We start from the raw sequence: 27,484 nt of genomic DNA on the forward strand, positions 1-27,484 counted from the left end.
AGAGTTAATATTTGTAGAACACTTAGTCTACACCCAACACTTTACCAATATTAACACATGTAATCCTCACAATTATCCTAGGAGGTAGGTACTGTTATTATGCCATTTTACAAATGAGGAAACAGTGAGAGGTTAAAAAACTTTTCCAAAGTCACACAGCCAGTAAGGAACAAGTCCGTATCTCTCACTACTATTATTTTACATCATTCTCGCAGATGGGACTTCTGAATACAAACTAAGACTGTGTTAACTACGTCGACTAACTATACGTCAGCAAAACAGAACAAATCTCTTTACCTGTGAGTAACTTTGCCCCAAGAGTGGTACTTCTTTCTGCTTGTTCTATTTCTTCCTGCTTCCCCTTTTCAGCACAAACCAAGCCTCACCTCAGCAGTCAAGCTCTCATCATGTCTTTTTAAATGTATGATGTTTATTATTTATGAGGTGTATTTGCACATATCTCATTTGGCTTTTAATAACGCTTGTATTTGTCTCACATAGTACGTGCATTGTTATTAGCTGCCTTTTAGAGATAAGGAAACAGCCTCGTGGTTAGGACAGCGAGCCCGTCGGAATTCTCAGCTCTGTTCTGACTTGCACTGGTTTCTGGATCTTGAGTTGTGATGATGTTCCTGTAGAGGTCCTTGACTTGGTTGTTTATCTAACATCTCTTATATCTTCTGGAATAGACTCTTGATTTTCATCTGAGGACTTTTTTTTTTTTTTTCACTCCTCACCTCAGAACTTGTGGCTCACATGAGGTCTTCCTACCCAATGCTCCAGCCTCTCCAGGGTGTGATGTTAGTCTGGTCACAACCATTCATCCATCCATTCAATGTTGGGACTGTTCTGCTGGGATTGCTGAGCTCCAAGGATAGAGGCCTATAGCTGTTGGTGACCCCATCTACCATGGCAAGGAGAGACTTGATCACCCGTGAAGTCAACTTGGGAAAAAGCAGAACCAAGAGATGTGGGCAGAGTTCAGGGCATCTCCTTAGAGTAACTGGATCTAACAGAACCTGAAGCCAGAAAATCTACTCCAGATTTTAGTTCTATGCATTAAGAAATCCCCTCCCTATTTCTTGCTTCGAGGTGTCTTGAGTTGGGTGTTCTGTCAGTTTCAGTTGAAAGGGTATTAACTGACAGACCCGCCCCCCCCCCCCCCCCCAAGTAGACCACTTCTTGGCAGGGGGAAAGGGGGACTGTGACTAATTATTTTTTTCCTTTTTCATTGGAATGCTGGGCACTGATTAGGTTCCCATAAATATTTATTGATTCATTAAGCACAAATTCAGTGGAGGATGGGGTAGTTATTAAGAATTTTGAACGATTACTTAAAAATCCTTGCATACTGGACTCATTTACTCCCTTTCATGAGATATCCAGGGAAATTTGAAATAACTTTTCTTTGGGGTTGTTTCCAACTTGCTTGATTTCCCACTGAGACCAACTGTAGTTCACATGGATTTGCACTGGAGAAAGTCATATTTTATTTTTAGTACTGTTTACTCAAATTCTTTACTAAGAATTTTTACCACTTAAGCACAGAGATCTGATCTTTCTGAACTGCAAGGTGGACCACCTTCTTCCTCTTGCTTCACAGATTCCTGATTGCTCACAAAAGGAGCCCCCAGCCATAGATCTGTAGATTTTAGGGAATACACTGAAGTCATGGTCAGTTCTATGCATCAACTTGGCTAGGCTTCAGTCCCCAGTTCTTCATTAAACATTCATCTGGGTTTTGGTGTGAAAGTATCTTGTAGAGGTGATTAAAATCCATTACCAGTTGACTTTAAGTAAAGGAGATTTTTCTAAGTAATCTGGTGGGCATGCTTTAGTTAATTAAAAGGTCTTTGAGGCTTCCCTGATAAAGAAGACATTCTACCTACACACTACAGCATCTGCTCGTGCCTAAAAGTCCTATGTGTCCTAACTAGAGGTCTCCCCTACAGATTTCAGACTCTCCAGATAATCTTCACAATTGCATAATCAGTTGCTTCCCATACATCGATTTTTATATATTATCTCCTCCTGGTTCTGGTTCTCTGGTTGAACACTGACATACACAAGTGACAAATCTTTAACTCCCTGAAATGGTAGGCAGAGTGGGTGTGCAGGGCTATGTAGGAGTGGAGGTAAGACCACAGTCTTTAGAGTTCCAAGGAGCTCCTTTCACATCACAAAGATTAAGAACCCTGGTCTGCTGGATAAAGGCCCAAGTCTTTAAAATGGTGCACAGTGCTCCATAACCTGTCCCCGCTGACCACCTCAACCTCATTTCTGGCCTCCCACCTTCTCACTTTTTAGAATCCGGGATTAACAATGCACCCGGGCTCCACAAGAGAGTTCATGAAAATCTCTACGGGGAGCAAGGAAAACACACCAGAGCTTTCTAGGTGCTTCAGACAAGGCTCCTCACTCTCCCATCTTCAAAGCTCCATAAACCTGTCATGGTTCCTGTAGACCCCACCTTGGTCCTCCCTGCCACTTACAGACTGATCACCACTCTCTACCTTGAGACACAGGGGAGTCTTATCACCCCCTTTATCCCAGTTCATGTCCTTCTGGACCCCCAGGCCATCACCCATCTTGTGGGTTCTCATCACCATATACCCCTTCCTGACCCATCTCCCACCCCTTCCTTCCCTTCCCTGATGCCTCTCAGAATGCAAGGTTGCTCATCAGTGAAGTGCTCTGTATCCTCACCCTCCTTTCTGAATGTTATCGCATCTCTTTGTTCTGACTGCAGCTTGGCTGTCCCCTGAGAGACATCTCTGTCCCTGTAGCACACTCAGGCAGTGGCTGTTCTTTACCCCTCGGTTGTCATTCTGCTGGATCTTGATGTGCATAGGACCTACCTGTTCCTCCTTGCCATTTCTAGATGGTTCATCTCCCTGCATCCTTCTATCCCTCCAGGGTTGAGTCTCACGTCATCAGTCCATGACGTTCACCAGTCTTCCGGGTTGACATCATCTCCTAATTCACTTCACTGCCATCATATCTGGGAGGTCTCAGTTCCTGGCCTCTGTCCGTCACTCTCTTCGACACTCTTGTCCTGATTCTAGGTGATTTCAGTGTTTCCTTAGAAAACCTGCCACATACTTTGGTTAACAGTTCCTTGACTTCTTCCAGTGGTCTCGTCTCCCACCCAATCTCAGCCTCTTACTGACATGCTGGTATGGAGAGCTTGTAACTACCTATAACTGCAGAATCTTCATAAACCAAGCTTCATGCTTCCCATTGTCCTACTGACGCTTCTTTTCTGGGACTCCAGTCAGTATCCCCAATTCAACCACTGCTTAATTTTACTTGGATGCTGCCATTTTTATTCTTTACCCTATTCAAGTCCTCACCTCCTTCCTTACCCTGTTTAGATTCTATGACAATTACTCTCAGCAATAAACCCTTGACTCCTTGGCCTCTCTTTTGCCTTATTGAACCTTATTTAGCTAAACCACCACTTTGGCTAGAAGCACTAGAGAAAAACGCACCACCAGGCTGACTGCCCTGCGTCTCCAAATGTGATTGCTCACCTCAGAAGCGTCCTTGATTAATGCTGCCCATCAGTGATACTCAATTTTCTCATTTCATTAACCATCCCACTCTCCTTTATAACCATTTCATACCTGTCTTCTCTTTTTAAATCTTTGACACCTCTTCCTCTGTGGTTATCCTCAATGAATGACCTTATTTCCCATTTTATTCAGAAAATAGAGGAGAAGACCTAGAAGTTCCCACCACCACACTGATACCCCCTTTTGTATTGTATCAAGTGGGTATGCTCTGCCACTCCCTTATTGTTGTTTGTGCCTCTATCCCAGGTCAACCTACCTCCTGTGCCTTGGATCTCATCCATTCTCCCTTCCCCCTCTTGTCTTCTCAATGACATCACCCCAGCAAGTCTCTTCGGTGTCCTGCACACTCTGAAGGTCATTTCTTCCCTTCTATCTATCACTCACTCTCTCTCTCTCTAGTTGTGTAATAATGTATATCTAGAGATTACATATATACATATTATATATGTAAATGTGGAAGTTATATATGTAGCTGCATATACATATATAGTAATGAAATAATGTATAGGAACAATGCATATAAAGTAAATTATGTTTGGGTACTGATCTGTATTGCTACATATACTATATACAGCACTAATATGTTACCTTTTCCAAAGGCTTCTCTCTCAAGACAGTGCCTCATTTCGCTGCTCCCTTTTATTTATTTATTTTTTAATATGAAATTTATTGTCACATTGGCTTCCATACAACACCCAGTGCTCATCCCAAAAGGTGCCCTCCTCAATACTCCTCACCCACCCTCCCTTCCCTCCCACCCCCCATCGACCCTCAGCTTGTTCTCAGTTTTTAACAGTCTCTTATGCTTTGGCTCTCTCCCTCTCTAACCTCTTTTTTTTTCTTCCCCTCCCCCATGGACTTCTGTTAAGTTTCTCAGGATCCACATAAGAGTGAAAACATATGGTATCTGTCTTTCTCTGTATGACTTATTTCACTTAGCATAACACTCTCCAGTTCCATCCACGTTGCTACAAAGGGCCACATTTCATTCTTTCTCATTGCCGCGTAGTATTCCATTGTGTATATAAACCACAATTTCTGTATCCATTCATCAGTTGATGGACATTTAGGCTCTTTCCATAATTTGGCTATTGTTGAGAGTGCTGCTATAAATATTGGGGTACAAGTGCCCCTATGCACCTTGCTGCTCCCTTTTATAGCAAAGTCCTTGAATGAAGTCTCTCTACTCCCTCCCTGGAGTTTCATCCCCAGCCCCCAACACTGTCTCTCAGACCTGCCCCACCGGCTTCCATCTTCCTTCCCGCTGCTCCAGTGCAAGCAACCTGTTCAAAGCCATCAACCACTCCCACGAGTCTACGGTGGCGGTCACTTCCTAGTCCTCTCAGTACCTGAACTATCACTCCTACTTCTTCCCTTCGCGTGTCCACGAGAAACCACTGTCTCTTAGTTCTCCTCTTATTCCTTTTCCTTTTCACTGCCTCCTTTCCTGGATTCCTATCCTCTTCCTAATCTGTAAATGTTGGAAGCCCAGGCTCAATCCTCGGATCCCTTCTTTATCTGTACTGATCCTCTTCCCCTTAGTTATCCAATCCAATCACATGGCTTGAAACATCTACTTGCAGCTCAGACCTTCCTCCTGAACTCCAGACTCACCGACTAGACATCTACACATGGTGTCTCAGAGAAACATGAACCCAATATCGCCAGCCTCGAGCTCCAATCAGTAACAATTTTTTTCTTTTTTTTGATCCTCGGACCAAATACCTTGGATTCCCCTTGATGCCCCTCTTTTCCATGAATCCGACATTAGAGACAACTCATTGTGCTTCTCCTTGAGCGCTGTCTCAAGCATCTCACCCTTCCTCACCGTCTCCACCGCTGTCACTCTTGTCCCTTTTTCACCATTATCTCCTGCCTGAGTCATTGCAACCATTTCCACCCGGTCTTTTGCTCCCGCCCTTGGAGAAGGCGCTCAACAGGCAGAGCACTCCCGTGCAACCCCTCTCATGGCTTCCCTTCTTAGACTAAAAAGTAAAGGCTTAGAATAAGTCACAAGCCTTTGATGGCCTGCCCCTCCCCACCGTGTGACCTTATAGTCTACCTTTCTCTCCTTTGCTCCAGCCACACTGTCTCTGAGCTGCTCCTCAACATATTCCTGCCACTGTGCATTGACGGGGTGAGTCTGCCCCCAGACAGAACAACGCAAGGTAAAATATTTGCACGCACTGTTCTTCCCACCCAGAAAACTTTCCCTCAGAGGTTTGTCCATATCTATACCTGTTTCTATATCCTCAACACCTAGGTGTCTGTATATGTGTAGGTAATGTACATCTACATGTGTTTGTGTATCTGTGTATGTACACATGTATGATATCTACACCTACACCTGCGTCTATTTATACCTATAACTACACCTGTATCTGTATCTGTATCATCTGTATCTGTATCTGTCATCATCTTGCTGTATCACCACTTCAGGGCTATACTCACATTTCATTTTCCCACCGAGGCCTCTCCGACCGCTCTTCTCAAAACTACAAATCCAGCCATTCCATACCCTCTTCTTTGTGTGTTCTTTTTAAAGCCCATTGCGTGTATTATTCTAGAACATACTATGCTTTTGATTTATTTCGGTATCACCTATCTACCCCCATGAAATGTAAGCTCCACGAAGGCAGGTATTCTTGTTTGTCCTTTTGTCGCTGAGCCCTGAGCGTCTGGAACAGCAGCTGCTGCATATTAGGGACATGAATTTATTGATGAAACAATGAAATAAAGGCCACGAATGATGATAAACAGTATTTGATTGGGATCTATGTCTCCTCATATCTAAGTCTTCAATTAGCTAGTTTCTGTATCAGCCCGGTCCCCCACTCCCGGCCCCCTAAAAAGTCCTGTGCACAAGAGATAAGGCCCATCAAAGGAACATCTGGTTACAGCTAGAGCTTTGGTCACACGTGCTCAAGTAGGACCCCCAGGACCCTGGTGAGCGGGGCTGGGATGCAAACATCCTTCTTGCGTTCTGGGAGATATCACTCTGATTGCCACGGAAGACAGGTCCAGGGAAAACAAAGGCAACAGACAGTTTTTATTTGGCTTTTGGGTCTAGTTTTGAACAAAGCAGTCTGGCATTTGAGCTTTCTGGCTGGGAAAGTAAAATGTCACAAATAGAAATGTCCTTAATCAAATTAATTGCATTGTTTTACCGTGCTTTGATGGGGTTGGTCTACCCTCAAACAGAACAAGGCAACGTAAAATAGAAGCTGTGAGGTGGACCGTTGTCAGACTTTTCATGCACGTCCGTTTTATTTTGGTCTGTGAATTCTTTATCAAGTGAGCCTGCTATTGTTGAAACACCAATAAGCCTGGCGAGGCTGCTGAGAGCTGGAGCAGGGATGCTACGATCTACCCAACGGTCCATTTTCCAAGCAGCAGCCTTAGATTGGTCTTAGAACTTAAATCAGAGCCTGTCGGTCACTCTCGTGCTCAAAGCCCTGCCATAGCCTCCTGCATCCCTGGAGGTAAATCTCAAGGCCCTTGCGAGGTCTTAGATGGGCTCGATCCTCATTCCCTTCTGACCTCACATCCCTCCTCATGCACTTCATTCCAGCTACCTGGCATCCTCCTATGTCTGGAAGGAACCAAGCACCATCAATCATACCTTCCCTCCAACTTGTTACTCCTCAGCCCACAATGATCTTCACCCAGATGCTGGCATGACTCATTCTGCTACCTTCCAGTCTCTGCTCAAATGTTGGCTTTCTGTGGCCCCAGCCTTTCCCGACCCACCTTTCTTTCTTTCTTTCTTTCTTTCTTTCTTTCTTTCTTTCTTTCTTTCTGCAGGTTCATTTTATTTATTTATTTATTATTTATTTTTAATTTACATCCAAGCCATTAGCATATAGTGCAATAATGATTTCAGGAGTAGATTCCAGTGATTCGTCCCTGACACCTAACCCCCAGTGTTCATCCCAACAAGTGTCTTCCTTAATGAACCTCTCCCATTTAGCGCATCCTCCTACCTACAATGCCTCCAGCAACCCTCAGTTTGTCTCTATATTTAAGAGTCTCTTATGTCCCCCCCTCCATTTTTTTTTGCTTCCTTTCCCTTATATTCATCTGTTTTGTATCTTAAATTCTACATGAGTGAAGTCGTATGATATTTGTCTTTCTCTGACTAATTTCGCTTAGCATGGTACATTATACTTCCATGCACATTGTTGCAAATGGCAAGATTTCATTCTTGATCACTGAGTAATATTCCATTACACACACACATACACACACACACACACACACACACACCCCACATCTTCTTTATCCATTCATCTGTTGATGGACATTTGGGCTCTTTCCCTACTTTGGCTATTGCCTGACCCACCTTTCTAAAGCAGCACATCTCTCTCTTAGCCACTTCCCTCTTCATTGTTTTCACATCTTTTGTTGTCTTTGTCTGTATACTCCTCAAGTGGCCTGTAAGACCTAGAGGAGAGAGTTCATTTGTTTTGATAGCAGCCCTGCCCTGAGTGTCTAGAATAGTTCCAGACACTCTGTGGATACTTAATCCTGGCTCCCTATGACTCTACCAGTCTTGTAGGTAACAAGGATTCTTAATGGACAAGCCAAAGAAACCAGTACTTACTTACAAGAGAGGAGAGAAAGAGAGAGAGAGAGAGATTGAGAAAACCAGTGTTCTAGAAATCTCAAACTCCTAGCCCTTGTTCTCGTAAGAGAGTTCTTCCCTTGGGAACCTTGAAACCTGGCTAAATCTGGACCTGGTCCATCCACATCCATGCTCCTCCCCACCCCGTTGCCGGCGAGGGTGGTATCGAGGGGAAGAAGAACATCTTCTCCTCTGAGAGGCCACTACCTGTGTGTCTGTCTGCCAGCTGCCCTCGAGTCTGAGCATGAAACCTCCCCAAACTGACCCTTAGGATTTCAAGTAATCAAAGGAAGACAGTCTAAATCTGAAACATTTGGAAGCTGAGAACCCGATTTGCCCCAAGAAAGCTGATGCTTATTAAAATCTTCAAAGGGCAAACATGAAAATGGTCCATGTTTTAGATTATCTCCCTCTCATTTGTCATGTCTGGAACCATTTTTACAGCACTGAAATCAAAAGCTCCAAGAGTTCAGCTTTCTTCCTCCACACACCTCTTTGCTGGCAAGGTTCCAGAACATTCTCCAGGCTCATGGGTCACAGAAAGAGAATATGTGTGGTCAGAGGCCTTCTCTGACAGTCTGCACTTGAGCCAAGTTATTTTCAAAGCTGAGATGAGTTTAGAGAGGTCATTATAGTTCAGAGTTTAAAATAAAAGTTTCAGGAAGGCTCATGTGTTTCAGTTAAAATGCAAAATATATGACTGGTGTCATGGTGGCTATTTTTATATGATGTCTTTTGGAGATAAACATTTGCTATAGATTTCAACCTGTCAAGGGGGAAAGAAGTAAATATAATTTGTTTCTAGTGCTTCCCCATGACAAGAACTGGGCTGGGTACTTGCAGTACACATTTAATCAGTTTGCTGTCTTTATCTTAAGCAATGATCTTATTTCCAACATCCTAGCAAAAAACAGAGAGCATGATCTGGATCCTCTCAATGTTTCTACCATACCTAATTTATCCACATTCTCATCCATTCTCATTTGCTTCCCGCTGGTCTTTTTTTTTGTGTGTGTGTGTGTATTTATTTGTGTGAGAGAGAGAGAGAGACAGAGTGCAAGTGGGGGAGGGGCAGAGAAAGAGGGAGACACAGAATCTGAAGCAGGCTCCAGTCTCTGAGCTGTCAGCACAGAACCTGACGCGGGGCTTGAACTCACGAACCGTGAGATCATGGCTTGGGCTGAAGTCGGACGCTTACCTGACTGAGCCAGCCAGCTTCCTGCCGGTCTTAATGGACACTGGTGTGAGGCAGGACCCATGCTTATTCAAAACCAAGCCCTCCCCCTGGGGACTGTTTCAACCTACCTCTTGTCTCTCCTAGATTACCTGGCTCAGTAACCTTCTGTCATTTTCCGGTATCTTCGACTTCACCACTGGCCGACTGCTCTCAGTCTGTACAAACGTTCGTCTTTCTCACCCTGAAATAATTTGAACTTAGCTCTATTTCTAACCACTCTACTTCTATGTTCTTCCAAGGAAAGTAGATCTGGTAGGTTAAAGGCAACTTACAGGACCAATAAAGAGTGAAGAAAGCAAATCAGCTTTTTCCAAGGGTGCTTCACAAGCCACTATCTGAAGGCATTCAGGTGTGCCTGGCCATTCTGTGCTTCATAGCAGTTGGGAATAACTATTTCCAAACTATACTCATTTGAACGGGCAACTGTTTAGTTAGACTGCTTAGATTTCATTGGTTTTTAAAGTATTCTACCTAAGGCCAACTAGAAGTTAGATATTGGCCATTAAGGGTGAGAGGTGTGGGGATGTGTATGCACGGGTATCTGAATGGTGGGGGATAGATACAGACAGTAGAGAGTATAAGTTGTTTCTCTTCCCTGCCCAGTGACTAGTTTTAAGGCTTTATGGAGAGAGTTGTTAATGTCAGATGTTGAAAGAAATGTTTCCAGGGAAACTTTTCAGGAAGACATTTCCAGTAAAAACTTGAGTCTTTGGGTACAAGCAAAACTATTTTGGAGCCAGGTGACTCACTATGGGAAAGAGGCTTTCTCTCCATCTCTGCCCAGAACTTAGCAACACTCTGGCTGCATGAGGATCATCAACTTTGGGAAAACAAGAGATTGCATCTATCATTTGAATGTTGCCATTCTCAAGATGGACCCCATTAAAGACTGTGATTTGCATAGAGGACTATGATTTGGACCATGATTTATGGTGACTGCTGCACAGAAATTCATGAGCACATGTGAGCACAGCGTAGAAACAACTTGGAAGGATCTCAGCGAGAGGAGAGAGCATGACATTGGATGGTTGACTCTGAGGTGTCCTTATCAGTATATCTAGGCTGGTGAGGCCAGAGGACGGAAATGCAATCTCAAGGAGGGCAGGGATTTTTGCCTGTTTGGATCACTTTCGGTCCAATAAATAAGTATACATTCAAGGAGCATGAAATGAATTTGGCTTCCTTCGGGTCAGGAAAAAGGGTTGAATTGGCTAAATTCAGACTTAGGTATGGAAGAGAGAATGACAGAGGAGCAGTGGCCTTTTGTTAAGAGAGCGTGGCTGCAAAAATATGGTGAGAAATCAGAGGAGAGCCCGAGAAGGTCATGCAGTTCATGCACGACGGTGTGCTGCAAACGGTGCTGCGAGGGACAGAAAACACCAAAACGAGCTTGAGTGCATCATTTTATTTTGAGTGCCACTGCTAATGCATTAGCTCAGTGGTCTTCATAGCAAACGAGTGGGATGGGAGGGACGGGTATGTTCATTAACTTTTCTGGGTAAGGACAGAGACAATAAATGGCTTGCTAAAGGTCACTTTAAATGGTCCGCTCATGTGTGAACAGGAGCCAATGACTTTGAATTGCTTTCTATCATTTTTTTTTTTTTTAACCTGATCGTAGTGCAGAAATGAGATTTTGGCTGATGGATAGATTTAGACTTGGCAAAGCTGTGGACATTTTTTGGTTTGTTTCATTTCCTCTTTTTAATTTTGCAATGACGACTGTGAGGTGATAAGCCTTAAATCTCCACCTTTGACTGCAAAGTTTGGAGTGACATGGAGAGATAATTAAAACGGAAAGCAACACGATTTAAGACCTGGGTCCGTGGATTAAAATGAGGAAAATGTATTGAAACAGCTGAGAGTTTCTGTGCAGGCTTTCCTTCACATCCCAACACCACAGAACAAATTGCACAAATTCTGGGAATGATGTCCCTTGATAACAAACACTGGTCACTTTTTCAGATGTCAACAAATGGCTCTGTTGACTCTGTTTTGTAACAAGTTACAAGCAGATGGCACTTTGAAGTGTATGATGCAGTTTAGAAAACACAATCACTTGGACATTTTTGTCTGGTTTGCTAAGATAATGTGATGAAACCCAAAATGAAAGAATCTTGGCGTGTACGGATAGAACAAGGCTACACACCATTCGGTGGATTTGTCCTCATTTCTTGCAATCAAAGAGTTGATTTTTCAACTGTCAGCTCATGAAGGTTTACGCGCTTGCTGAATAAAAGGTGCAAAGCAAGAGAAAACTATCATTTCTAGACGTTTTATCTTTTTTTTTAATTTTTGAGAGACAGAAAGAGAGAGAGAGAGACAGACAGAGAGACAGAGAGAGACAGAACATGAGTGGGGGAGGGGCAGAGAGAGAGGGAGACATAGAACCTGAAGCAGACTCCAGGCTCTGAGCTGTCAGCACAGAGCCCGACGTGGGACTCGAACTCAGGGACTGTGAGATCATGACCTGAGTCAAAGTCGGACGCTTAACCAACTGAGCCACCCGGGCACCCTTAGAACTATCATTTCTTGAATGCTTATTATGTGCCAGACTCTTTATAAGGTATATTCTTTATAAACTTATATATCTTATTAAATCCTAAAGTAATTCTGTGGGTAGTTACTATTACCCCTAGTTTAAATATAAATAAATGACGGCCTGCAGATATCCCACACCTAGTTAGGTATGAGGCAGAATGCAGACCTTGATCTGACACCCAAACCCATTTCTTCCTCCTCCTCTGTGGTACTTTGGATAGAATCCTGTCCCTACCTGCCCCCTTATCCTGTCCCTACCTGCCCCTTGTTTTAAAAATACTTTTATGTTCACAACTAAGTATCAAAATATATGCAACTAGCAAATGTTTATGTAATATAGTTCTTATTTATGTATCAAATTCCAAATTTATTGCTTTCATAAACAGGAATTTGTGGAATATTTTGACAAATACTATAGGTTTGACTCTTGCAAAACCCACCCCAATCCGTTTCCCCCTGACTTTTTCTACATGAAAGACAGAATACACAAACAATACACAAATTTCCAGATCGTCTTGCTGTGAGGGGTGCACAAGTACATGGGAAGTCCTGGAAGAGGGTTTCCTTTTCCAATTAAAGGGGCAAAGTTTGACAAGAAGGTTTTTCCCTTCCTGCCCAGAATATGAACTCAATACCTAGCGGTACAGCAGCTGTCTTGCCACCATGAGGATGAAAACCATGTGCTAACCAACACTAGTGAAGCAGGGAGACAGAAGGAATGTGGCTTCCTGATGGCACCTTTAAATAGCCACATCGTCCTTGGATCATCTACCTTTCGGCTTCTTGTTATGTGAGAAAAATAAACCCCTTACATGTGAAAGGACCAGATTTTCTGATGCTCACAGATACATGCAATCCAAACTGATGCACTTGGTAACCAGAATTTTAGAAGACATTCTTATTTTCTAACCGTGTTCCATTTTTATGCCGGTTTGGTCCCAATTTGCATTTCCGAAACACTGGAAGTACAACCACCAAATTAGATAATAGATTCCCTGGAATGGTGTTCCTTTGGTTGGGCATGAACTGGAACAGAGTTGGGTCTCCTCCCTGGTTGTGGGAAAATGGCCAGCAGAGCCTGTGATCTGACTGACTGTGGTTTTTCCAGGAAGCCTGGACATCACTTCAGCCAAAGCACTCGGCATGGAGTCGGGCAGGGAGAGCGGGGTGACCAGGCTTGACATGTCACCACCATTTTGCCTTGCATGGGTGTAGAGTTGGCCTTTGGTCAGGAAAACTAGAAAGGACCTTGAGCAATCATTTTGTCTTTCTTTTCACCTTGGGAAAGGACCACACTGAAGTCCTACCAGACGTGTATGATAAGCAATCTGGGTTTAATAGACCTCCAAAGAAGAGACGATTCCTCAGCCTCTTCCCTCAGAAGGCCATTTCAACATTTAAAAACGTGCAGTACATCCTTCCTTTACTTACATAGAATGTGTATCGCATGGGATGGGAGAACACTTTATCTCTCTCCAGCAGGGCGGTAGAGTGGGGTGTGTGGCTGGGCAGTCCTGGATTAAGGTTGTCCTGCCATTTCCTAGCGGGTGCTGAACTTTCTTGTTACTTAACTGCACCAAGCTTCAGCCCCCCATCTGTAGAATAAGCAAATAGTAGCCACACTAGGGTCTTGATGAGGAGCTAATATACATAAAAAGCTGAGAATGGTATCTGTCATAAAAGTGCACATGTAACAGTAGCCTCTTTCTCCTACTCTTGCCTCTGGACAGCAGCTCACCACCATTCTCTGGGTGAGATTGCTTTGGAGTCCTGAGAAGCATCCCCACAACACTCTCCATGACTGGAGAATTGCCCCACAACACTCTCCATGACCAGTTAATTAACTTGTCAATGTCCTAGTCCCTTCTTCTTCACTCTTAGTTTTCAGTCCTTGGATTTTAACTTTGGACCCGGTTTTCCCAAAACAATTGCTAAAAATGTGTTTGCAATTTGGAGAGATCACATTTCTATAAATTAAGCAAAAAAAAAAAAATATCAGTGCTATATTTGAAAATCGGAAACCTTGGCCTTCACGGTTTGTGTTGCCATGAACACAAGATTTTCGTTCTAAGTTGTGGACCCTTAATTGGGGTTTACACGATGGTGATAAAGGCATAATGGAGTAATGAGACAATCATCCAGATTGTTACGGCCAAGTATACTCTGGCCACAAATAGTTGGCTGATTGAAAGACAAAGACTCCTCCGGTACAAGTTATCTACACTGTGACCTTCGCTATGGAGAGACGCTGTCTCAGACCCAAGTGAGGTTTGCTGCACCATTTTAAGAAAGGAAACATTTCAGACCGTGGATTGTTTTTCAAAGCCATACACATGACTCTTGGCTAATAGAACGTTGGATCGGCCGACGTCTGGCAGCTCTGCATGTTGGCTGCACTAACATATGTACAATTTCAGACTCGCAGCCACACATGAAGTCATGGTGAAGCGGCACAAATCATCCCTAAAATCTGCCATGCGGTGGTTCTTCTCCTCTCCAACAATGTAATCCCTAGGAATTGTGATGATTTGAACTTTTTAAGAAGAATAATTAATTAATCTTCATTCACTTAAGACCTACTCCTTTATCATTGATGACAAAGAGCAGTTTGAAAAAAAGTGCAGAAGATGGAATGAAAGAATGAATGTAGTATGGTTTGGTTCAGAGATTTTTCTCTCCTTCTTTTCATGCAATTACTCACGGCATATGATGTTACGATGAGGAAAGGAAATGACAAAACAGATTTTCAGGCCTAAAAGAAGCTCCATGGATTTACTGCTAGTCACGCTATCTCATTACTGTACTTTATTTTCTCTCCATAGCATTTTCCAGTCTCTGAAGTTACATTCTGGTTGATGATTCTATTTTTGCCCCCTCTAGAGGTAGGAAGGTAGAGACTTTGGCTCTCGCTTCACAGGTATATCTAGAATAGTGCATAGCACATTGTAGGTGCTCAGTAAATATCTGCAGACTGAATGGACCAGAGCTAAGGAGAAAAGGAACACCCCTGCTGGTCGGGCACCTATTATGCTAGGTGCCATGCGGGCTTGGTTATGTCTGTTACATACACCTGAGAGGTAAGTGACATACTTGGAGTCTTGCAGTTAGAAGGTGATCAAGCCAGAGTTCAAAACCACGGCCGTTTCCCTTCCAATTCTGACATTTGCCACCACCAGAAATTATTCCCAGCATCAGTGGTTCCTGTTCCACCACGCCCTCTGTGACCTCTTTCCGAGGCAGCTAAAGATCCTAGCACATGTTTTGAGAACACGTTTGGCTTGCATTTATCTGTGCCGAAGTAGTCTTCAGAGAAATCGATCTCATTGTATTTTATTCGGCACAGTAAATGCTCCAAGTCGTGATTTCTCTGTGTTAAGTTTATTGAGCAAATTTCTCATGCTATACAGACAGCAGCTCACTTTGTACTAAGTGGTGATGAATTCCACGGAGCTGTACGGATTTATAATAAAAGGCCTACAAAGGAAGGAAAACCGCCCCTCTGCTGATGCAACCAAAAGTGTTGATGACAACAAGTTCAGGTGGTCACAGGGCTTGGAAGCAGGTGACGCATGCCAGAAGTTGAAGAAAGCACCGGGATATAAACAAGACAGTAACTAACTCTGGAATAAGGTTGATTCTGACCACAGGGTAATCCAAAAAATTTGAATGGGGAAAAGGCCCAATCTCTTGTACTTAGCACAAGTTTTCACCTTCTTCAGGTGGATATGGCAATATGCATTCTTTCCCAGATTACAAAACAGGCTGAGGAATGTGATTGTCTGACTCTGATGCACATCCAAATCCTCTGGAGAGTTACTGACCAAGGGGCCCTTAATTAATGAGGCCCGCGGGCCAGTTACCCACGAGGCCTTCACTGATACGCATGCAGCACTGGCTTCTTCCACTAGCTCACTCTCCCCTGCAGGGGGCAGTATGGACTTGGCCTCATCAAGAGTGTGGGGTCCCGAAAAGAGTGGGAGAGGGGATTTGAAAGTGGGAGTGGGGATTTGAAAGACCGTGCTTAGCTCCTAGCTCTGGTAATTTCTCAGTGCGTGACCTAGGGGCGAGTTGTCTCGCATCTTGAGCTTGTTTCCTGGTCTGAAATCTTCGCGGGCGGTGGTCAGTCACATGTCCCCAGGAGGCATTGTGAGGGCCTGGCAAGGAGACACCCCAAAGAACCCAACAGCATGAGGGAAGCAAGGAAAGCAGATGCTGGTTCTAAACGTGGACTTTCTCCACTACGATGCAGCCAGATCATTTACCTCCAAATTCCAACCCTGCCGGCCATGACCGCCATGGGCGAGTTACTTAGCTAGCCTTAGCCTCAGTTTCTCCTACAGAGAAACGCTTTGCTTACATTAACTCTCAACCCTCCCATGAGCTCCCAAGGTTTTTACCCATATTTCATACTCAGGAAACTGAGGCACAGAGGAGTGAAGTGACCACGCAGAGGCCACTCTGGGACGTGTCCCCGGGTGCTGTGGTTGCAGAGCCGCTACTCCTAACCAGCGAGTTGCCTGCTCCAAAGACATCACGCGACACGGTGAGCAGAGGGCCAAATGCATGGCGAATGCCCAGTAAATGTTTCCCAATATTTGGATAATTTCCTTTCACATTCCAAACACGTATCCCTCCATTTTATGATCCATTGCACCCCACATGTCCAACAGCTAGTGCCCAGATTTATTTAATTATTGCCATGAAAACAAAAGCTGGCTTGGGCTCCACAGACTACAAACACATTCGTTCTAGAAGGGGAGCATCGTCTCAGCTTTTGTTTTTATTGCTTTTAGCACATCAAGCACGTAATATGTACTAAGTAAAAGTGAAAGGTTAGAGATCACCTCAGACTAAAAGTTGCTCCGGGGGTGTCTACACAGGAAATAGGCTGTTATACATCCCTTTCCATCCGGAGCCTCCTGGCCCTCTGACATGCCTTACGCACGCACTGCCATCAAGGCACAGAGGAGTTAATTAGCATATGAGGAACAAGCCGGTCTCGTCCTTACAGGACATCAAACTGTGAAGCAAAGGTATTCAAAGGGAAAGAAAGCGAGTCAGATATCGAGGAGAGTTAAGGCCAGTTGTTCTTGTGCTTAGGAGAGCTTTCCAGGGAGTAGGAGAACCAAGATGCGGATGCCAGGCTTTATTATGCAAAGTAGGAATCAAGACATATTGAGAGATGTGTAGTCTGATGGGGGGACAGAGTCCGAGACCTTGGGACGCGAGTTCCCTGCAGCCGTAGGGTTCTTGATGAGAGACCCTGGAAAAGGACAAGGTCCTGGGGAAGCTGCAGGGTGTCAGAGAGCGAATGTTGATCAAAACAGAGCTATTTCCTTTACATGAGCTGTCCTCTTAGCAATTACTTCCCAGTCCTTAACCACAATCTGATTTAAAAAATCTTTAAAAGAGGGGTGCCTGGGTGGCTCAGTCGGTTAAGCGTCTAACTTCGGCTCAGGTCATGATCTCCTAATAGTGATCTCACGATCTCACGGTTCATGAGTTTGAGCCCTGCATCAGGCTTTCTGCTGTCAGTGCAGAGCCCACTTTGGATCCTCTGTCCTCCTCTCTCTCTGCCCCTCCCCAGCGCTCTCTCCCTCTCTCAAAAATAAACATTTCAAAAAAGCTTTGAAAGAAATATGCTCTAGTACAGTGTGTTATGTACGACACTAGGCAATCCCGTCTCATAATTACTCTTAACGCAAGCCCATGGTTTTACCAACACAGTTCGCGCTCGTGTATTGCAACGAACGGCTTATCCTCCCCACAGCAATGTAAAATGTCGAGCACATTTGTTTAATAAAATAAACAGTAAATAAATCAGCACCCTCAACCCAAACGACATCTAGCACAAGGTTTATACTACTACAGGGAAATCTCCACCAGACACTATTAGCTTGTATGTTTCCCTTTCCTTGAGCAAACTCCTGCGGTGTATCAGAATGAAGGAAAGCCCTTCAATTTGAATTATGTAGGCACGGATGACAGATGTAGGCACTCGATGACAATTCCGTGTTTCCGGGTGAGGCTCCCGCAAGTGTCAGCCTCTTGCTCCTCTTGACTATGGATCTATAGCCACTAAGGAGCGTAACTGCCAAGTCAAAGGCTCTTTTCAGAACTAACCCTTCCCAAGCCAAGCCGATTCTGACGACTTTCGCTTTCTCTCCTCTGTTCAGCAGAAGCAACCCCCAGAGGAGACGGTTCATTGAGTAAGCCCCAGTCAGTAAACACCCCCAAACTTCATAGATGGACAGAGAGAGAACAGCTCAACACCAGCGCGAGCCAAAAGACTCATCTGTGGGAGAAGAAAAGCCTGAAGAAGTTCACTTCGATCGGGAGAGAGGGCTGTTTACTTACGTTGCTCGCAAGACCTTCCAACAGCTGGAGTCTTTGAATTCTAGTGCACGCAGATGTGGAGCTTTAACTCGAAATCCCCTTCTCTTTGGCAGCGAGGAGCCTGATAGCTCTGCGGGGCTGCAGATTGATAAGTAATTTCCTGATTGGTTTCAAAAGCGTTCTCCCGGGCTTCGAGCAGTGGCTGGGAGAGAGGGAGCACGCAAGCCCCATGACGTGCAATGACGCTGTGGCCTGCACAGACCTCCTGTTTGATCGAGCTCGAAAGAAGTATCTGTTGACCTCACCAGCAAAAATAAGTAGCCTCCTCTATCTGTTGGCTCCCTCCCTGAATCATATCTGGGAACCAGCATGAAGAATCTGGACCATATTTTGTTTCAATATTTGTGATTGCTTTCTTACCAGCCACTTCAGAGAACGTTCTCAGAGACCATGCCCTCCGGTCCCTTCATTTCACAGTGGAAGGAAATGAAACCCAGGGTTTACAAGCCTTGACCAGGAGCGCACGGGGTATGAGTGGAAGGACTGGATCCCAAGAGCCTCCTGACTGTCACACCAGAGCTCCGTCCCCTATAGGGAGGTCGAGACAAAGATTTGGCATCTGGCTCTTGATCTTTAGAAGGCGTGTCATAAATCTCAGTTCTCAGGGCTGCAAAGTGGGAGTCAGAATAACGGTTGTGTTTGTGTGGTCTCACAGTATCGGGATCGCTGAGGGAGAACTTCATCAAGGCGGAGACCAATTATACCCCACGATGGGATTTTGTCAGTAGGGCCCAATCTACATGCTTCTCTTGTCCCTTTCTGTTCTCATAGTCCATTCAGGGTTATTTTCTGTTCTGGAAGAAGCCATCCAACAAGCCATCTGACTTGTTGGGGCAGAGAATTTCCTTGGGTCAAGGAAGAAGACAGGACACGGAGAAAACTTTTGACCTTGGAAAACCAGATCAAGATCAGATGCAAAGGTAGAGCATGTTTGGACATTTGCCACAGAAAGGACACTGGGTCTGGAATCAGAAAATCAAGGCTTGGCTACTGCCTCTAACACTCATCAGCCAAGGGAACTTCATTGAAGCATTACAAACCACAATTTCCTCCCTGGAGACATAATCCCTGTCCTGCCGGGCTTGCCTCATTTTGCGGTGGGAAGATCAAATGCATTCTGCATGGAGGTCGTGCTTATCAACACTTGCAGGCTTTGAAATTGTGAGGAAGTATTTTCCAGCATCCCGAATAGCATCTCACACAGAAAGCTCTGTTGATGGGATGGTGCCACGTCCTCTATCCTGGGTTCTTGGACTTGTTCCCTTCTCCTTTTAAGGAGTATACTTTGCCTTTCTTCCCTTATTATGCCATCTCTTGGCGCTTGTATCCCCGGTCTGGCCACTACTGATCTTCCTTCTTTCTTAGAGTTTATGTGTCCTTCCATCTCTCATGCAACAGTAAGAATGAAAAGAAGGAGAAAATGTTTTCCTCAACCACACAGAAAACCATCTGTAGAGTTTTGACACATGCGAGGCTGTGTGCATCCTGGACACAGGATGTACTTGTACATCCAAGTATTCATGGCCAGACAGCAAATGGATCGAGACCAGCCTCACTGATGAAAATGCTCAAACCCCCAGTCCTGTTTAGTTATCCCATTCCCTTCCTTTGCCCTTTCATAAATTCATTCTTTGAATGTCATTGCAGTTAAGATTTGCACTCCATCATCTCTAAGAGCAGTTTTTGGGCCGCCATAACGAACCACCATAGACAGGGGGCTTAAGCAACAGAAATTAACTTTCTCATGGTTTTGGAGGCTGGAAGTCTGAGATGAGGTGTCAGCATGGTCGGGTTCTGGTGAGAGCCCTTTCCCTGGCTTGTGGACAGCTGCCTCTCACTGTATCCCCACATGATGGAGAGTGGGAAGGCTCTCCCTCCCTCCCTCCATCTCTCCCTCTCTCCCTCTCTCCCTCTCTCCCTCTTCTTATAAGGCCACGGTCCATGTGGAGCAGGGCTCCGACCCTATAGCTTATTTAACCTTAATTACCTCCTAAAGACTCTTATCTGCAGATATAGTCTCATTACCCTATATGTCAGGGCTTCAACCTACGAACTTTGAAGGGACACAGTTGAGTCCAGAGCAGACCTGGAGAAAGTGAGAACATTAAGCTAACATTACGGAGCACTCACTGGGTATAAGGCCCCACTTGTTTCTTTTCTCATTGAATCCTCATAACAATTTTCAGAGGCTGGTAGTGACTTTTCCAAGGTCACAAATCTAGTAAGTGGCAGTGTCCACATGTAAATTGTGATGACCAGCACCGTGTTCTTTTCATGACACAATCTACCTCCATCCCCTCTTTTCTCCTGGGCTCTGAGCCATCAAGCTCTATGTTTCTTTCCTGCTAACACTGAGCTCAGCTGCCTCACGTCAGGGAGGTGTTACCCGGTGAGAAGGGGAGGGGGTGAAGGGGAACTCTGTGGTTTTCTTTAGGGACTCCCCACTGAATTTAGGGTGACAGCTGTCGGGAGTCTGCCCAGAACGTTCTTTTTCTCTTCCTGCTTTCCTCCCAGACTCCTCTGTGTTGATAAATCCTTCTCATCAGTTTGAACTCAACCAGTGTCCTTACCTCAGGGAAGCTTTCTTTGACTTGCCCTGTGCCTGCTCTAGCTCTCCCTTATACTCTCCTATCCTTCCCCTTCATTATTGTTTCCTTTTTGTACACCTTTACAAATGTTACTTCATAGCTATAGTAGTTGAGGAGTTGTATATTTTTAAGATAATTGCATAATGCTTGTCTTCCTCACTGGTTTGTAGGTTTCACTGTGGGCAGGGATGTCTGGTTCACTGAAATATCTCCAACCATTAGACCAGTAATGTTAAGCCCTCTGTTATCACCAAATTAATTTTTCTCCTTGCTGTTTTCCACAAGGAAACTAGATTTGGCTCATCAAGAGTGAGGTTCTTGGAATAAGAAACAATAGCTGAGGAACGGACTTTGGGTCACACCTGCCAGCCTTCTGGTCAACCCTCGGATTCCTGTAAGGGCAGCACAGCCTGGCCCTCTCCACGGTGGGGGCTGCCTATTCATACTCCTCTAGTCTTGGTCTCTTTCAGGAAAGAGACGAAAGAGAGATCCCGATGCAACAAGGCATGAGGCGGTATAGGACTTGCCAAGCAGGAGTTTGTACCAGGAAAGACATTCTCAGCGACAGAAGCCACATGTGCAAAGATATGGAAAGACAACGTGCTGTGTTAGAGAATTACAAGGAAGACGCTTTTGTCAGTGTGTTGCAAGGAAATGTGATAACATTAGTGAAAGTTCCAGATAGGTATTAAGTGTTTTCATTATTATCTGTTTCTCATCTGTGTTTGGTGGGCCAATGACAGAGTCCATGTGAAATTGTTTTATAAACTGTAAAAATGTTATAAAAATTTGCTTATTAGAAATTCTTTTGGATGAAGATAGCTTGGCAGAGAGACCGAGAAACTATGCTGGGAAATGAAATTATTTATGAATTTTCTTCATTCACAAACTGAAAAATTTGACTAATTTCCTTCTTCAAATCCCCCTTTCAAAGACTAGATTATAAATTTCTAGTATTTATTAAACGTCAGTGAGCTGGGATACAGGTTTTTAACTCAGCATTATCCCTGGATCTTTCTACTCTCTCTTATATTTCAGGGACCCGACACCTGAAACTAAATTTCCTCAAAACTTTTTCAGTCAGTTTCCCTGCTTAGAACCAGCCAATGAGGGCACCACAGGGATGTCAAAGGCAGAAATGAATGAGGGGACACCCTTCGGTGGCAGTCGCAGTCAGAGTGAGGACACTCAAATGATGCAAAGTTTGTAGAAGCTTCTGGGTGAGATCCCGGAATCACATAATCTAGTGTGGTTTTCCAGCAACCCTGCACTTCTGAGTTTCCAGAAAAACATCATGGTCTCTTCTTCAAATATTGGTTCCACAGCTTTTTTTTAAATTTAGAAATAATGGCATACTCTTAGGAGGTTGCAAAAAAAAAAGTTGCATAAAAACCAAATAAAACAAAAACTAGCTCCCCTCAATAATGACATCTTTTATCACTGTAATATATCAAAACTAGAAGTTGGCATCAGTACAACACTATTAAGTAGATTGTAGAACATATTCAGATTTCACCAGGTTTGCATGGGTTCATTTGTATGTTGTAAAGTTCAGTGCAATTTAATCTTATGTGTAGATTCTCTACAGTTCTTTTGATGGTTGTTTAAGGCTTTGATTTCTCATGTTCAATCCCTACCTAGAGTGATTTTTATTTTTCTGATTCCTGACTGATATGAATGCTAATCTTCTGGTGTCATTACACACTTGAAGCCTTACAGTCAGGCTTTGATTCTTACATTCCATTATGTTCATTCATTTATTCAATTAACATATGACTCAGTGATTTTTTTTTCCTGTATGCTCTTTTACCCATTGTCTTTGTCCATGGCATTGTCACAATACATTCAAATTATTGCAACATATTTTTAGCTATTTCTTGGGCTTTAGTTGTTACATTCTCAAGATCATCCTTACCATAGTGTATCCAAGAATGCAATACTAGTTTAATCATTCCTAAATAGTGGTAAAATAATTTATATGTGATAAGACAAGAAACAAAAAATAAGAGGTACAGGAATTGGATTAGAAGAAGCAAATGTATCATTATTGAAAGATACCACAGTTGCACACCCAAACAATGCATGCAAATTTTAAAAGCCTATTAGAAAGAATATACATTCAATATGGTTGCCAGACAAAAAATAAACACATGAAAAATAACCTAAACACTAAAAATAATCAGAGGATAGAATGTTAAAAAAAATCAGCTAAAATCCTTGTTAACAGCAAAATGATGTTGGTTTTTCTTTAGAGGAAGGGCATCCTATCCTCTCCCTAACTCTGGGCTTTTTTTCTCACTTGGGCCCTTAATAGGCTCAACTTGTGTGGACAGATTCACAAAATCTTGTTTTCCCTTCTTGATTATTCAAGCCACAAGTGATAAAAACCTGGTCTGGGGGAAACCAGTTTAGAAACAAAGATGATGATGTGTCCTTTGTCCCTTCCTAGCTATGACACATTTCCTCCCAAAAGTGTCTCTTCTGCACTACAGGACTATGCAAATCTCTCTCTTCACTAATGGACTAAGAAGAGAATCTTAGCTAACATTTGTTATGTGCTAACATTGCTCCTCAATTTTTACAACCAATTAATCCTTACAACTATATGAGTAGAAAATTGAAATTAATCCCAAGTTTCAAGGCTACCAGAAGGTAGAACCAAGCTGAGAACCAGGTGGTGAGTCTCCCAGCCTTTACTCAATGCATCCATAGTATACTGCTTTTCTTCTGAGTGACAATACTATTCTTCCCACAAAGGGTATTAATGAGCCCTAATAAGCTGCATTGGCTGCATTGGGTGCATTGGCTTAGTCTATCTAATTAAAAAATATATTTGCAGCAAGATGTCAGGTAAATAAATGGCACAGGTGGTACCATGCAATGACAAAAATTATGAAAATAATGTGAGTACTAATATGTGAAAAACCCACATTTCGTGGAAGTCCTAAGTCAATGACCTTGACTTGTGGGTGGAACCTTGCTATAAGGGAGCATTTGGATTTGTCTCCAAAGTGTAGTTATTTCTTTAGAACTACAGCACTTCAATAAGGGCAACAAAATTCTCATCATTCTCTGAAGTATAATTCAGAAGACTGTTTTCCCCAAGGATAGCTCTCCTTTGAAGATGAGAAATTGCTTTCTTTCCAATTTTATTCTAAGATTTTGATTGAAAACACTCAAATGCAAGCCTGGCTTCAAAGCATAGTTTGTAACCAGGAAGGATTTCCTGGTTTACATTGCTTAATTAATGATAATATTGATTCAAAGGAAGAAAGAGCTCCCAAATCTTAGCAATTTCCATTGGTAGTAGATGTAACCTCTACGTAAACACTTAAACCAAAATGTCCCTTGAAGGAACTCAATCTCAAATTCTTCCAGTCTCCCACTTCCTCATTTCACAACCATCACTGTCTTTTCTGCTCCCCATCCTAATTATTTCATTTTTCATGCTCAACATCATGACTGTGCTTTCTCAGCAAACTCCTAGTAATCACCCATATGCTGCTCATCTTAATCAGCAATGATCTTTCCACTTATTTGGGGCATTATCTGGGATAAATGAATGTACGGTGGTCAGTTTATCTCAGTCAAACAACGCATAAGAGCTCCTTTGAAGATTTGAAACATAATCTAAGCCATATGCAATTTGAAAGGTCAATATGTCACCAGAAAAGAAAGTAAAAGAGAAAGAGGAAAATAAGAGAGGGAAGGAAGGAAGGTCAGTAGGAAGGCAAGAAGGAAGGAAAGAAAGGCGGGGGGGGGGGGGGGTAGAAAAAAAGGGAGAAAGAAAGACACAATGAAAGGAAAACAAAGAAGGCAGAGGGGGAAGAAAAGCAAAGGGGCAGAGCCTACAACTCTAGATCAAACAGGCATGATAAGCATTTTTCCCATAAGACCAGCTGCTGTTTTGGATGTACCATACTACATCATTCTTCTACAGAAGCAGCACCTTATAAGCTCACTTACTAAGAGTTCAAATGCAGCTAACATTTACACTTACAAGTGCCATGTTTGGACAGGGTGACCAGCTATCTTGGTTTGCCTGGGACTTAGGGGGTTCCCCAGATGTGGGACTTTCAGTGTAAAACCCGATAGTCCAGACAAACTAAAATGGTTTGCTTGGGGGCAAGGAGTTTTCCAGGGGATGAGGCTTACAGTGTTAAACCAGAAAAGTCCTGGGCAAATTGAAAAAAGTTGGTCACTGTGTCTTTGGGTGAAACCTTATCTTTGGGTAAATATTACCTCTCATGTCCTTTGGATATTGTGTAGAAAATGCTTTAGCTAGTTTCGGTGCATCTGTTAAGTGTTGCACACAATGTAATGGATATCTCTTTTTCCCTGCCTACCTGGTGCCCCAATATTCTTTGGTTAACTCCTTCCTTATCTTATGTGGTTCTAATTGGGCTAGCACTACCTCCCTTGGAGCGAAAAAGTTAACTAGGCTGGGTCAAGCATGGCAAGCCACCTGAAACATCTGAAAACAATGACTGGTAGAGGTGAGAGTGTAACTGAAGAGAGACAGCCCTTGGGAGAGAGAAGTCCTTTCTGCTTCTCCTAAAGACTATCACTGGCCATCCTGTCCACTGTGTATAACAAAGTCAACAGACACAGCAGAAAGTGGGATGGGAGAGAAAGAAGGAGAGAGGAAGAGAAGGAGAGAGAGAAGAAGAGGGAGAGAGGGAGAGAAAGGGAGAGAGAGAGAGAGAGAGATAAAGGGATCCAAAGCATCATCTGAACCCCTGGATTGTGCCATGCATGAAGCCAACACCATTCCTAAACTGACCAAATACATAAGCTAATGTATTCCCTTTTTTCTTAAGCTATCTTGAGTAGGGTGTCTGTCACATGAAACAAAGGAGTTGTGACTAGCAGACATATATGGGCTTGGTCTTCTTTTCTGAACTCAGTCCCGCGAGACAGTAGACCCGTATGAAACTGCTAACATTCCACTTCTGTTGACTGCAAATATGGCAGGATCACTTGCTTCAACTAAGTATTATTTCCCCCATTTTACAGATGAGGAAAAAAAAACACCTCAGTGGTGATAAGTAGTGTGCCTAATGTTGTACATTTATTAGATAGGAGACCTGGAAATCAGATCCAGGTCGGTTTGATTCCAAGGTACACAAATACATTTCCAGTTCTTCATGCTTCTTGAAAAATAAAAAGCAATCTCTTGAGAGCTATCCTTTGCTATTTGACAAATGCCTTGAAAAGTACTGAATTGTGACTCACACCCTACGTATGAACTTATATATGGTGCCAAACACCTGCTTATTGCTCCCCAAATCCCTGTGTCACTGGCTGTTTCATGAAAAGAAGTCAAATACAGGAGAATGCCAAACGAGATGGAAAACCCCATTGTACCCTGGTGTGTATTTACATTTTAGCAGGGATAAAGCTCCAGGCGATCATATGTCAGATTTCCAAATTTACTCCAGCTTTGGTTTTCACTGACAATCAAGAGATGCAATTTTTGCCTCTACGAAAGAGAAATCCTTTACCCGTTCTACTCTGTACAGAGAGATTGTTTAATTTGTTTCCCGTAACTCAAACCTAACACCCTGAAAACGCGGCTGTGTCAGCGAGATAAGCATTCAGAGTGTTTTCTTAATCTCTGGCATCTCATGTGCTTGCCCAGTGATGCAGCAGAATGGTGCTTGCCCAGAAAACATTTCTTTTCCCTGTTGGTAATCTATATATGCTCTAAAAACCTCAGTATGATTTGGGGAAGTTTGTGTGTCATTTTTTTAACCTTTATTATGTGTGAAATTATTATCATTCAAGACTGCCCATTGATTGTAATGAATGCTAGAAAAACAATGTGTCTTCTTACCGTGTGGATACTATTCTGTAGTAAATCCCGTTGGTATTATCTACTGATCATTTCTTTTCCACGAATTCCCTTCCCCCTGTAGAGGAATCTAATAATCAGTTATTGCAGCTATAATACTTCTCCCAAATCTCAGTGGTTTGTAACGACAAAAAACATTGATTTTTTTTTCTCGCTCATGGCAGGTTATGAAACACGCCCAAGACCATGCAACTGGTAATTGATGAAGCCTAGATTCATTCATTCAATGGATATCACTGAGTCCCTACACGAAGAGACTGATAAGGCACCAAGCCAAAGACTGTTTATGCCTTAGCTGATGAAATGACAAGTAAAAACAGTGTCATCACAGTTCTGGAGAGTCAATCAAAAAGAGAGAACATATCAAGTAGGAAAGATTTGACGTGATCTAATAGAGTCAGCAATGCTATGTTTGCCAAAGGTTGGGGTATATGGGTGCATAGGCCAGAACGGTAGCCATAGTTAGATCATAATAAGATTAATTAGACAATGCAAATATAAAGGCATTCCAAGTGAAAGCTGGCACTGCATCTCTAATTTCAACGGAGAGAGAGGACAGAGAGAAGCGAAACATTTGAAACCATTTTTGAGTGTCTACTCAGTGCCAGGCATTGTTACATGAGAAAAATTCACATAGCAATCTTCTGAGAACAGTGCCTCTCATTTCAC

At 43.3% G+C, this 27,484-nt stretch overlaps 1 protein-coding gene across 3 annotated transcripts in view; it reads right to left on the reverse strand.

The window, feature by feature from the left end:
- C1QTNF7 (C1q and TNF related 7) overlaps positions 1 to 27,484 on the reverse strand; it is a 110,994-nt gene that overhangs the window by 59,024 nt on the left and 24,486 nt on the right. Inside the window, exon 1 of one of the 3 annotated variants that reach the window (XM_019453683.2) lies at positions 18,335 to 18,891. The exons of the other annotated variants lie outside the window; for them this stretch is intronic. The gene's annotated coding sequence lies outside the window, so the exon portion shown is untranslated. Of the gene's footprint in view, positions 1 to 18,334; positions 18,892 to 27,484 lie in introns of those variants that run through there. 3 annotated transcript variants of the gene reach the window in all.

Source organism: Panthera pardus, unplaced genomic scaffold (assembly GCF_024362965.1).
Source record: "Panthera pardus isolate Hobbes unplaced genomic scaffold, ASM2436296v1 HiC_scaffold_13, whole genome shotgun sequence".
Lineage (NCBI taxonomy): Eukaryota > Metazoa > Chordata > Mammalia > Carnivora > Felidae > Panthera > Panthera pardus.